General features: G+C 42.3%; 1 protein-coding gene across 5 annotated transcripts in view; it reads right to left on the bottom strand.

Moving 5' to 3' along the window:
• FAM13B (family with sequence similarity 13 member B) overlaps positions 1–9,013 on the bottom strand; it is a 65,438-nt gene extending 56,425 nt beyond the window's left edge. For 4 of the 5 annotated variants that reach the window (XM_070414932.1, XM_070414935.1, XM_070414936.1 and 1 more), the window contains exon 1: positions 8,735–9,013. The gene's annotated coding sequence lies outside the window, so the exon portion shown is untranslated. Of the gene's footprint in view, positions 1–8,151; positions 8,206–8,734 lie in introns of those variants that run through there. The other variant, XM_070414933.1, reaches the window with a different exon arrangement.
• Positions 9,014–12,566: the final 3,553 nt, after the last annotated feature.

The following is a 12,566-nucleotide window of genomic DNA, read 5'->3' as shown; positions in this document are numbered from 1 at the left end:
AAAGAATCATTGCCAGAACCGGTTTGGCTCAGTGGATGGAGTGTCGGCCTGCGGACTCGAGGGTCCCAGGTTCGATTCCGGTCAAGGGCATGTACCTTGGTTGCGGGCACATCCCCAGTGGGGGGCATGCAGGAGGCAGCTGATCGATGTTTCTCTCTCATCGATGTTTCTAACTCTCTATCCTTCTCCCTTCCTCTCTGTAGAAAATCAATAAAAACATATTTAAAAAAAAGAAAAGAAAAAGAAAGAATCATTGATTGGCTGCCCCCTGCACGCCCCCTACTGGGGATAGAGCCCACAACCTGGGCATGTGCCTGACTAGGAATCGAACCATGACCTCCTGGTTCATAGGTTAATACTCAACCACTGAGCCAGGCTGGCCAGGCCAATTTTTTTTTTTAATTTTAAGATATAAAATAGCCAAAGGCTTCCAAAATGATGATTTTATTATAAATCAAAACAGCAAAGTCATTTTAAATACAAGTGACAGTTGCCTGGCATGATGGCATTGACAATGAATAAAAAATCTTGAATTTTACATTACATACTTTACCATGAGGCAAGAGTGATAAAAGTAATGTAATTAAATACCAATTATTGATAAAGATGGCTGATGGGTACATTCAGAAAAGCCTACCTTCATATTCCAAACTGAATTCTGCTAAGGCTCAAGGTAGTTTTGCACTCCATTCAGATCCATTTACATATAGACATATGTATGACAGCAACACACCATTCTTATTAGCATAGAATCTAAGTTTTAAATAGCTAATAAAACTAGTGAGGGTTTTTTTAAAAAGGGTAGAGCACCAGCATCAATACTAAATATAAGAGCAGATAGCATTAAGCTCTTATAATATGCCAGGAACTATTTTAAGGGCTTTAAATATATATCAACTCATTTAATCCTTATAATAATCCTATGGAAATAGATACTCCTATAATATCCATTTTACTAATGAGAAAACTAAAAAGCATTGAGAACTAAAAAGCAGAGCTGATGGAAATGTTCTATGTCACGATTGTGGTAGTGGTGGTTACAATGCTTAATATACTTGTCAAAATATATAATGCTTATTGAACTGAACATTTTAAATTGGTGAATGCTATTATATTTAAATTATACTTCAACTAGTGGCCCGGTGCACAAAATTCATGCACTCGGGGCAGGGTGGGGGAGGGGGAGGGTGTCCCCCAGCCTGGCCTGTGCCCAGTCACAGTGTGGGAGCCCCGCGATCCATTGCCCCAAAGAGGTAGGCCTCTGCAAGCCTCACATCCCTGGGCCCAGCACCGGGGGGCAGGGATGCAAGCCTCACGTCCCTGGGCCCAGTGCTGGGGGCAGAGACATGAGCCTCACGCAAGTACCCGACACTGCAAGTCCCCGCCCAACCACGCCTGCTGCACACACAGCCTCCTGATCAGTCGTTATGCGTGAGGGCGTCAAAACCATTTGCATATTAGCCTTTTATTATTAAGATAAAGATGAAAAAATAAAGAGGAAAATATCACACAGCCCAGCAGACATGGCTCAGTGGTTGAGCGTCGAACTATGAACCAGGAGGTCATAGTTCAATTCCTGGTCAGGGCACAGGCTCAATCACCAGTGTGGGGCGTGCAGAAGGCAGCCAATCAATGATTCTCTCTCATCATTGATGTTTCTCTTTCTCCCTCTCTCTTCCTCTCTGAAATTATACACATACACACACATATTTTAAATATTTTTCCACCTCAAAAGAAAAAAGATTTATTTTAACCATATTTCAAGAACCAATCCTAGCCCTAGCTGATTTGGCTCAGTGTATAGAGTGTCAGCCTGCAGACTGAAGGGTCCCGGGTTCAATTCCAGTCAAAAGCACATGGCTGGGTTGCAGGCTCGTGCAGAAGGCAGCCAATCAGTAATTCTCATTGACGCAATCATGTCTCTCTCTCTTCCTCTCTGAAATCAATGAAAATATATTTTTTTTAAAAAAGAACCAATCTTGCGTTTGCCCCTTCTGTGCTATCTAGCATATCCAGAAATTACAATATAATTTTCAATACAGCGTACCTAAGAAATACAGAATAAAGTTAAACTGAAAACACTAATTACAGACATCAGTTTAAAGTCTTTTCAAAGTAAATAATTTAAGAAAACACTACAACAGTAATAAGATTAGGTCTACAACTTACTATCAGTTTATCATTTTACATATAAGGCAACCTATAGTAAGAGCAGTATCTGCCACCCTAACCAGTTTAGCTCAGTGGATAGAGCGTTGGCCTGTGGACTGAAGGGTCCCAGGTTCAATTCCGGTCAAGGGCATGTACCTTGGTTGCAGGCACATCCCCAGTAGGGGGTGTGCAGGAGGCAGCTGATCAGTTTCTCTCTCATCGATGTTTCTAACTCTCTATCCCTCTCCCTTCCTCTCTGTAAAAAAAATCAATAAAATAAATATTTTTTAAAAAGATGGAATAGTTTGGTCTCGCTCAATGTATCCATCTATTCATTTAAATGTCCATTAAATTAAAAAAAAAAGAAAGAGCAGTATCTGCCAAGATAAATTATCATTTTCATGTGAAAAAGTTCTACCTTCAAACTCAATAGAAATAAACAAGAAAAGTTGCTTTTGTCCAAAATGCTTTTGACAAAATAGGATACAATTTACATAGAGAAGCTTAAAAGAGCTACCTCAAAATTGCTAAAAACTACCCCCCCCCCCCAAAAAAAGCAAAACAAAACAGAAAACTCATCACTAATATACAAAGAGAGAAGAGCCAAGAGGGAGCTAGGTCTCAAAGATGGTAAGCTGTGGGAAAAGAGATTTAAGTTTGTAGACAAGTGCTGTGTCTAACTATAAATCAGTGAACCAAACTTAAGAAAAATAAATTTACCCCTGCTCCATACATTCAGCTTTTCATTAGTATACTCTAAACAATGCACCGAAGCAAAGGAAAAGGCACCTCTTTCATTCTAACTGAACAAGGATGGTACTTCAAACGTTGCCAATAAGCTAAATTGGTGGTTCCTTCCTAGACTGAGAAACTGGCAAGGCATTAATTTGTCTGAGATCCTTAACAGTACACTAAGCAAACAGAAAGGTTGAACACATGTCTCACCAGCACATAAACTGATCGGTCAAGTGTTCATAGATGCTATTTGATCAGGAAAACACAAGTCATTTAAATTATTATTAGACTCATATTGACTTTGCTCAAGTAATTTATCAAAGTATAAGTAAGAATTCATTAGAAAGTTTTTAAATTAAAGAGAGCTCTAACACTCAAAAGTTTAGGAATGCCTTTGCTACAAAGAAAAAAGAAAGTATAAAGGATTTCTTGCAAATCCTATGCCTGAGGATTTGTTCACTTCAACATACTATTTTTTAAGCATATTTTTATTGATTTCAGAGAGGAAGGAAGAGGGAGAGAGAGAGTTGGAACCATCAATGATGAGAGAGAATCATTGATCGGCTGCCTCTTGCACACCCCCAACTGGGGATCGAGCCCCAACCTGGGTGTGTGCCCCCAACCAAAATCGAACCTGGGGACACTCTATCCATTGAGCCAAAACCAGCTGGGGCTCAACATACTATGTGAGGGAACAATACCCAATGGTGATTCCATGAAACTACAATGAACAATGGAATCAAGCATATTTTGTAGGACTATATTTGCCAAATCGTGGTACTAGATACAGCACATATTTTTCAGACTACAACTCACTTAATGTAAAACATTTCACCTAGAGACAGCTTACTATTCCTCTCTTATTCAAAGTATTCAGGCAAAAATTGGTTGCCCCTAGAGATAATCTATTGGTAATAGATTGCCTAATTTTTGACAAACTCAAAAAGGGTTTCATGGGCACAGTCAAATATTTTATAACCTATAACCATGATTTCAAGTTATTGAAATTAAGATAAAAGTAATAAAGCCAGAGGGAAATAAAATTCCCTGTGACAAGTCCCCTAATCCATTCTCACCAATCTCAATACTAAAACCTAATCTGAATTCCCCTGCACAAAATTCCTAATTTTTTTCCTACTGCCTAGAGGCCAAGACAATATATTTTTTAATCAGGAAAAAAACTATGAGCACAGCCCTCAAATATGTATGTTTATTTCTAGAGTAGTGAACATTGTACTAGCATATTATGCATATCATAAATATACACAAAAATATTTTTAAAATAAACAGAAACATAAATTTCAATTCTACACTCCTCTCTCTCCCTCTCTCTCTCTCCCCCGCCCCCCCTCTCTCACACACACACACACACACACACTCTCTCTCTCTCTCTCAATAGGTCATCTGCCTATCCAAAGTGCCACACACACACACACACACACACACACTCAATAGGTCATCTACCTATCCAAAGTGCCAGTACCAGTACCTCACTTTTGAGACCAGCAACCCAAAGCACTGGTTCTCCTACTTCATCTGGGAGTGGGGAGGGGTTTATTCAAAGTAAGTTTACAGTTGTGAATACAGAAAACAGAGTTTATTCTTGGATTATTATTTATTACCTGTTGTATTATCTTCTATACAAGCAACTATAAACCTATTTTTGTCCCACCCTGTATAGAATGCAAAGCCACAAGCCAATGCAGCATTCAGGTGACTGTAATACATACAAAGTTTTAAGAACCTCTGGCATACAGGATAAACTCTAAACTCCATTGCATGGTCTACAAGTATGTCATCTACCAGTAAAATCTCCTTTCCTGATACTCCTCCACCTGACTGGACTCTTCAGCAATAAATACTTAACTACTTGAAGTTCACACAGGTTTTGCACATACTATTTTCTGTGCTTGGAGCCCTAACTCAACACCATGACCAACCCCATCTTGTTCAACAAACTTATACTGATCTTCAAAAGTCTCAACTCCAGGTCTCGCCGATTTGGCTCAGTGGATAGAGCCTCAGCCCGAGGACTGAAAGGTCCCAGGTTCAATTCTGGTCAAGGGCCTGGTTTGTGGGTTCGATCCCCAGTGTGGGGAGTGCAGGAGGCAGCCAATTGATGATTCTCTCACATCATTGATGTTCCTATCTCTCTCTCCCTCTCCCTTCCTCTCTGAAGTCAATAAAAATATATTTTTAAAAAAATAAATTAATTTTTTTAAAAAGTCTCAACTCCAGCTTCCTGTCAAACCTTCCCTTACTTCCTGGGACAGACAGTTCTTTGCTCCTAATGTACCTTTCACCTTTTTAGCAATTACCTCACACAATAGAAGACAGGAACCATGTCATTTCACATTTGTATCACCAAAGACCTCACACAATGCCTGACACATAATTTTTTTTAATATATGCTGAATAAAGACATAAATGAGAAGCAAATAATGTTGGCTATTCAAAGTTAAAAGCTGTCATACCGACTTCCAGCAATAACCAAAGATAATCAAATCAAGAAGGGAAAGCAATCATCATTTATAGAATATCTGTAAGCATTTTACAGATTATTTCTCATACCAAGAATAATGCTGTGTGAAGAGCTTAATGAGGGAAAAAGGAGTACCTATGTAATACTTTCAACAATAAAGATTAAAAGGATCAACCGAAAGACTTGTATGCATGCATATGAGCATAACCAATGGACACAAGACACTGGGGGACATGGGAGGCTAGGGGAGGGTCAAGGGGAGAAAAAAAAAAGGAGACATATATAATACTCTTTGTAATACTTTAAGCAATAAAACAACTAAAAACACAAAAAATAGCAAAAAAAAATAAAATAAAAAATAAAGATTAAAAGGAAAAGTAAAAAGGTAAAAAATAAAAAAGAATGCTGCAAAGCAGGCACTATTCCCCTTTTACATGTATTGTGAGTCTCAACTCACTTGGCTAAACTTCAAAATTTGAAATGGTTATGCTAGAATGTGCCACTGGATCTAACTGCAAATCTTTCTACTGAAAGTCTTAAAAAAAACCAGAACATTAAAATAAGCACCATTAAAGGGCAAACTATTTACTTAGAAACCAGCCACAATTCTGATTCAAAAAGCCAAGAAGACCATGTGGTACCTGGAGTTAGTCTCCAAAATTAGATAAATTTCCCCAAAGGATGACCTCGGAAATATCTGTCAGATCTAGAGTTCTACATGGTTCACATATCAGTACATTAAAAATAAAATAAAAACAGGAAAAAGTTTAATCTTACTATGCAAGTATAAATAAAGAAAGGTGACACTCTAAATGCTTGTCTCCTGATTAAGAGGCAAACCTATAATGTTCTATGGCTAGATGGCCCCCCCAAAGATTCCCTTTCCCCACTTAATGTCACTGGTCTGCTAATTTAGCATGATTTTCTATTAAGTCAAAGTGAATATCTGCTAAATTAGCTCTTCCCACTAGGTATCAGCACAATGATGGATCCTTTTTTTTAAAAAAAGGTACACGATTTTATATGCATAATAGAGAACACATTGTCAGTTATGTGTGTGCATAATTGTAATTTTTACAAATGTACTCTTCAAGACTCCTCTATTCTACTAACCTTTCACCTCTTCTCCATTGAAAGGATGCACACCAAGGGCCCACTTAGTGCAATGAGTTATGTCTTAAGAAGACCAGTTTATCATTTCTTATAGCTCATTAATACGAAACTACAACAAACTTCATTTTTTGTAATAAGGGATATTAAGGGTAATTGAACAACTTGTTCTAGCCAAATGAATCCCTTGAAATCAGAACATTTCTCTTTTTGCACAGACGTATAAAAACTGCTTTGGGAAAAAGTAAGGAAACTGGAACATGAAAAAAAAAAACTAATTATACTTATTTGTATATCTGTCTTCTCCATTAGACTGTGAACTTTGAGTGCAAAGAAAGTATAGCTATAGCAATTTATACTACTATTTCCCCAATACTAAAGTTAGTGTACAGCCGAAACCGGTTTGGCTCAGTGGATAGAGCATCAGCCTGTGGACTGAAAGGTCCCAGGTTCGATTCCGGTCAAGGGCATGTACCTGGGTTGCGGGCACATCCCCAGTAGGAGATGTGCAGGAGGCAGCTGATCGATGTTTCTCTCTCATCGATGTTTCTAACTCTCTATCTCTCTCCCTTCCTCTCTGTAAAAAATCAATAAAATATATTTAAAAAATAAATAAATAAAGTTAGTGTACAATGAAGAGGGAAGCCATGCAGACTAAGATTATTCATAAATGATAATAAAAGTAGTCATTTTATTGGAGAAAAACATTTCCACCATTTTCTCTGTCCTAAAACAATGGCATTCTAATAAAAAAATATTTTACTTCACCCAATGAATAATTTTATGACACTGTGATATGCCTTCCTACATCTTTCCAAGGACTGAAACTGTCACAGATCCCTAATTGGTGACACAATTAAATTGGAGAATATACTGCCCCAGTTTGTTTTTTTGGGGGGGGGGGGGGGGAGTATTCATTTTATTTGTTGATTTGAGAGAGGGAAAGAGAAAGAGACATCGATTTGTTGTTCCACTTATTTACACATTCACTGGTCGATTCTTTTATGTGCCCAGACCACGATTCAACCTGCAAGGGGATCCAGGTGCAACCTTGGGAGTATCAGGACCTCGCTCTGACAAACTCAGCTGCCCAGCCAGGGCTCTGTCCCAGTTTTAAAAGCAGCACAGATTCAGGAAGTAAAAAGGGGCTCCAATGGATGTACAAATGATGACCAGTTCATTCAATTCCATTCAACAAGTACTTACTAAATGCATAGACCTGTGAGAAACCGGGCCAACAAGTACAGCACGATAACAAAAAAGGAAAGTTGACGACAAAAGTAGCCTCACATTAACCCAAAAAGTCACTTAATTCAAAACTATCCTTTAATGTCTGCCTTTTTAAAACTAAGTGCATCCCAGTTATTTGTTCACAGTCAGCAATACTGTGGCTCCGGTTGCCATTTTTACATGATCACAAACTTGAAAGATAAATGCCCAATACTTTAGAGACTTTGTTCATTAATTCGACGGCATAATGGGGAACCGAATGCAATTTTGCAACTGTCTTTCTAAAAGTCAACTTCATTTTTCATTGATTACAAACAAAAAAGCTCACAAATTCCCACTGGGCAAGTGTGCGAACCGATTCAATTTCCTATAACCTTATCTCGGAAACCAAGCCCCCCCCCCCCCCCCCCCCGGAAACGTAACGCAGTGCCCTCTGGCCTGACCTGTGCGCAGTGCCTTCTAGACCAGTCCCCAGGGCACCAACAGCCTAATTCCGGCGACCTTCTCCGAGCGATTTAAGGAAGTCGGCACTCGCTCCTCTCACGTGATCTTTAAAAGGGGCGCAGTGGAGCCTGTAGCGAACCACACTCCCTTTTCGGCATCAACTTCGCTGCCCAGCATAAAGGAAGTGGGCAGGGAGGCGGCGCGGGGCCGGTGTGCAGAGGAAGCCGGCAAACAAACGTGGGCTGCGGGGCCCTCTTCTATTTGGGAGGAGCGGGGCGGTAAGGCACGCCGCTCACGCACTGCAGCGGCTGAAAACCGAAGGCTGCCCCTCACACCCCCGCAGCCAGGGCACGGCTTCCTTCGCTTTCCCTCGGGGAGAAAGGGGGCCCTCTCTACCAAATGCCCCACCTGCAGGGTCCTGCCCAGGCGCCCCAGCACCCCGACGCGCACCGCCCTTGGGCCCGCGCGGGTGGGACTGGCGCTGGTGGGCGGCAGAGGCGGGGGAGGGGGGGGGGGGGGGGGAGAGCCGCGGCGACCGGCGACCAGCGCATGCGCAGACAGGGTACCCGCCCGTTCACCTACCGTTGGAACCGCGACGCCCCGTTCCCCGGCCGCGGCCGCTTCTCCAGGACCCGCGGGGACGGGAGGAGGACGAGAACTGAGGCCTCGAGCGCGTCCGCGGCCGGCAATCCTCTTCCGAAGACGGCCGCTGGCGAGGGTCTAGAGCGGCGGCTGAGGCACGGGGCCAGCCCGATAGGCGACCCCCGGATGTCCCCGGCGGTGGCGGCGGCGGAGACGCGGGAGAGGGGGCGGGAGCGGCGACGGAGGCGGCAGCTGAGGCGCAGAGCCTCCCTAACGGCAAGCGGGAGGAGCGCGGAGGGCGGAGGGCGGAGGGCGGAGGGCGGGCAGGGGCCGGGCCGGACGTGACGTACGTGGGAGGGGCGGGGCTTGCGCGCCGCGAGGGCGGGGATACCCCCAGCCCCAGCCGCAGGCTCGGAGTCTGCGGGCTTCGGGAACGCGTTGCTTCTCCCGACTTCGGGCCCTGGATTGGGGTGAGAGAAGCCGGGCGCGGGCCTTAGGAAGGCGTCTGGGGCTCCTCAGTCTGGGGAGGGGCTGTAGGAAGGATAAGGACCGGTCGGCCGGAAGACCGAGGTCGCGCCTGGGCTCTGCGGAGGGGGTCGTGCCCCCCTGCAAAGGCCAGAATGACCTGGGTGCCCTTGTCCAAGTTAGGAGCACGGAGACCTTCACGGAAAACCGCCGGCTGACCGAGGCGGTGACTCAGGCTCCTAGTCCCAGAACCCGGGTTAGGTCGGGGACCACGGCCGCCTCCCACCTGCCTCCTCAAGTGAGGACGTGGCCTCGACTCTAGAACAGTGGTTCTCAAGCTTCCTAATGCCGCGGCCCTTTAATACAGTTCCTCATGTTGTGACCCCCAACCATAAAATTATTTTCGTTGCTACTTCATAACTGTAATTTTGCTACTGTTATGAATCGTAATGTAAATATCTGATATGCAGGATGTATTTTCATTGTTACAAATTGAACATAATTAAAGCATAGTGATTGATCACAAAAACAATATGTAATTATATATGTGTTTTCTGATGGTCTTAGGCGATCCCTGTGAAAGGGTCGTTTGACCCCCAAAGGGGTCGGACCCACAGGTTGAGAACCGCTGCTCTAGAGCGAGCACAGATGCCTCTGAGGCCAAGGGAGTCTGAGAATATGAAAGTCCATAGGCAACGTGTTCACAGGGAGCTTTCTATATCAAACCAGAGTTTGAGAGGCAGACCTGAAATGAGAAAAAAAGAATGGGGAGCCCTCTGAGCCTGGGGCGCCTGTACTTCATTGCAGCTCCCACACGCTCCCAAAGGTTTGCATATTCAGCCCATCTCTGCTTTGCTTTAGTCTGTTAAGGGCTTTAGGTGTTCCATTGAGTAGAACACAGTGTTCTGCCTTTGGACGCCCTGGCAGTGGGTAGATCCACACCTACACAAAGAATTCTGGGTGTCTGTAAAAATATAAACCACCACGATTCGCTTGTCCCCTACCTGCCTCAGCTGGAAGTTAGTAACCTGGAAAATGTAAAACAAAGAACCGTCATAGAACTTGAGACAATATTTAAAAAAAAAAAAGTCACCCTATGAGATGATCTGTAAATGTGTTACAGAGGCCAGGGTGGCTCCCAACTTTCATCAGAGTAAAATAAATAATCTGTAACTTAAGTGTCACATGCCCAGTTGATGCTGTCATAAAAGAAGGGTGGGGTCCATAAAGAGTCTAGAACCAGCAGAATCTCAATAAGAATGTATTGTGAGCTCCCACTCTGTCCAAGAGAAAGATTACTGATTCTAATAACCAGGACCAATACCCATGATCAGGACAGTTAAAAAAACTTAATTTGGATCAGTCACACAATCAACAAATATTTACTGAGTGTTTACTAAGTTTTAGTCTCTTAGGATACTTTAGCAAATAAGATTCCTGCCTATTTGGGGTTTATACCTAGCAAACTTAAATTCTGAATATTCTTTTAAGAACATATAAAGGCCCCTGCTGTGATTCCACACTCATCAAGTAGTCTTCCCATCCCTCAAGGGATCTCAGAGTAGATCAGCACACCCAGTGAGAAACAATTGTCCAAGGCACAGACTGGTTCTAGTTATACTAGCTATACAGTCTTTCTCAATTAATGAATTCACATCATGGTTTATAATCAGGCTCTGTTCACTGGGTTGAATTATAGAGTTGTTTTATCCAAATTAATCTCCCAGAGCCTGATTAAGTTGGAGTGAAGTGAAATGTAAGTTACTGAATCTGCCAAACTGAGGACCAGACAGATCCTGGTTTCATAGAAGCCCAATCAGGATGCAGCCTATGCAGTCAGCTTTGCATCTCTCTTTAAACATCTTAAATGGAAGCTTTACCTGTGATTTCATGCTTGAAGAACAGGAGCAAAATAATTGCTTCTAAAGCTTAATCATAATCTAGTAAAAATCATAAGAGAGTAAATTATTAGAGTAAAAATCCTCCTGAACCTGCCCCGCCTATGCAACATAGGCTCTTGCTGACATAACCGACTGTAATAGGTACTTTATTCTGAGTATGAAACCCAAGACTCTAAGTTCCCAGAGGACAAGACTCCCTTGCATTTATATGCCCTACTCCCAACATATGGGAATCTCAAAAAACAAATGAATTGATTTAATGATCATTTTCCTCTATAAAATTCAAGAACATGTTTTTGGAAGACATTTTTTCCAGATCTTACTTTATAATAGGTAACCAGTATGTTCAACATACTGTTTTTAACTTTTAAAAATAAGACAGAATACCTTTGTTTTTATCTTTTGCCATCCCTTTAAACCTGTGCAGGGGAAGTAGATCTGTCATACACCCAATTCAGTAATAGAAAGTCCTTTGTCATTGAGTCACAAAGAGTGAAACTCTTCCCTCTTATCCAGCTAGGACAGCTAGCTCACTCCTTGCGGTAGAGTGGCATCATGCCTGGTCTGTCTTGCCCTCTTCTAGCTTACCAACCAGACCCAAAGGGAGGGAGAGAGAAGAAAAGAAAGGGAAACAGGAAAGTTCTTAACTTTTATAGGAAGTGGCAGTAAAGTGTTTTGTCCAAACTAAATTAGTGTGACTATTTTCCAATAGATGGCAATGAAGTTTCTGGACAAAGGAGAACATATTTCTGATGGTGCTGTTTAGGGCAGCACTGTATGGTTGATCCACAGCTGGCCCACATGAAGCTCTCACGGGCTTCTTGTCCAAACTGACTTGGGAGTATAGGCCAATCCCAGTTCAGCTTCAGTATTCCTCTGCTACTAAAATACCTGCCAGTCCTTCTCTTGTCCCTCTGTATTTTCCTGGCAGGAGTAGACTCAGGTCCACTCTGCCCCTCAAACTGCAAGAGACACATCTGAAGTACCTGAACAATTCCATTTTAGGCTTTTCTCAGCTTGAGGTAAGAGGCAGGCTGGCATCTGAGGTAAGAGTCAAACATAGCATACTGGCAACAGTCTCAAAAGGAAAACTCAATATTCTCACTTGACCTTTTATAACTTACTATAAGAATTTAGTCTTATCTACCTGATTTTGTCTAAATCCTCTCATTTATAGGGGAATTCCATTTTATAACTAACTTTAGTGAAATTTTTTTTGGGGGGTGGGGAAAAATCGTTGGGTATTTTGGTCCGGTTCTCAACTGGGATGATTTTTTGTTTTTGTCATGTCTGGAGACTTTTTAGTTGTCAAAACTCAGAAGGGGCTATTAGCATCTTGTGGGTAGAGGTCAAATAAGCTGCTAGACATTCTACAATGCACAGCACAGCCTTCCCTACAACAAAGAATTATGTGGCTGAAAATGTAACTTCAATTTGACATCTTGGAATTTCTACACTTGACAGTC

Source organism: Myotis yumanensis, unplaced genomic scaffold, assembly GCF_028538775.1.
Source record: "Myotis yumanensis isolate MYYU_CA2020_CCGP unplaced genomic scaffold, mMyoYum1.0.hap1 SCAF_5, whole genome shotgun sequence".
In the NCBI taxonomy this organism is placed as follows: domain Eukaryota; kingdom Metazoa; phylum Chordata; class Mammalia; order Chiroptera; family Vespertilionidae; genus Myotis; species Myotis yumanensis.
This window is presented reverse-complemented; position numbering and strand designations above follow the sequence as displayed.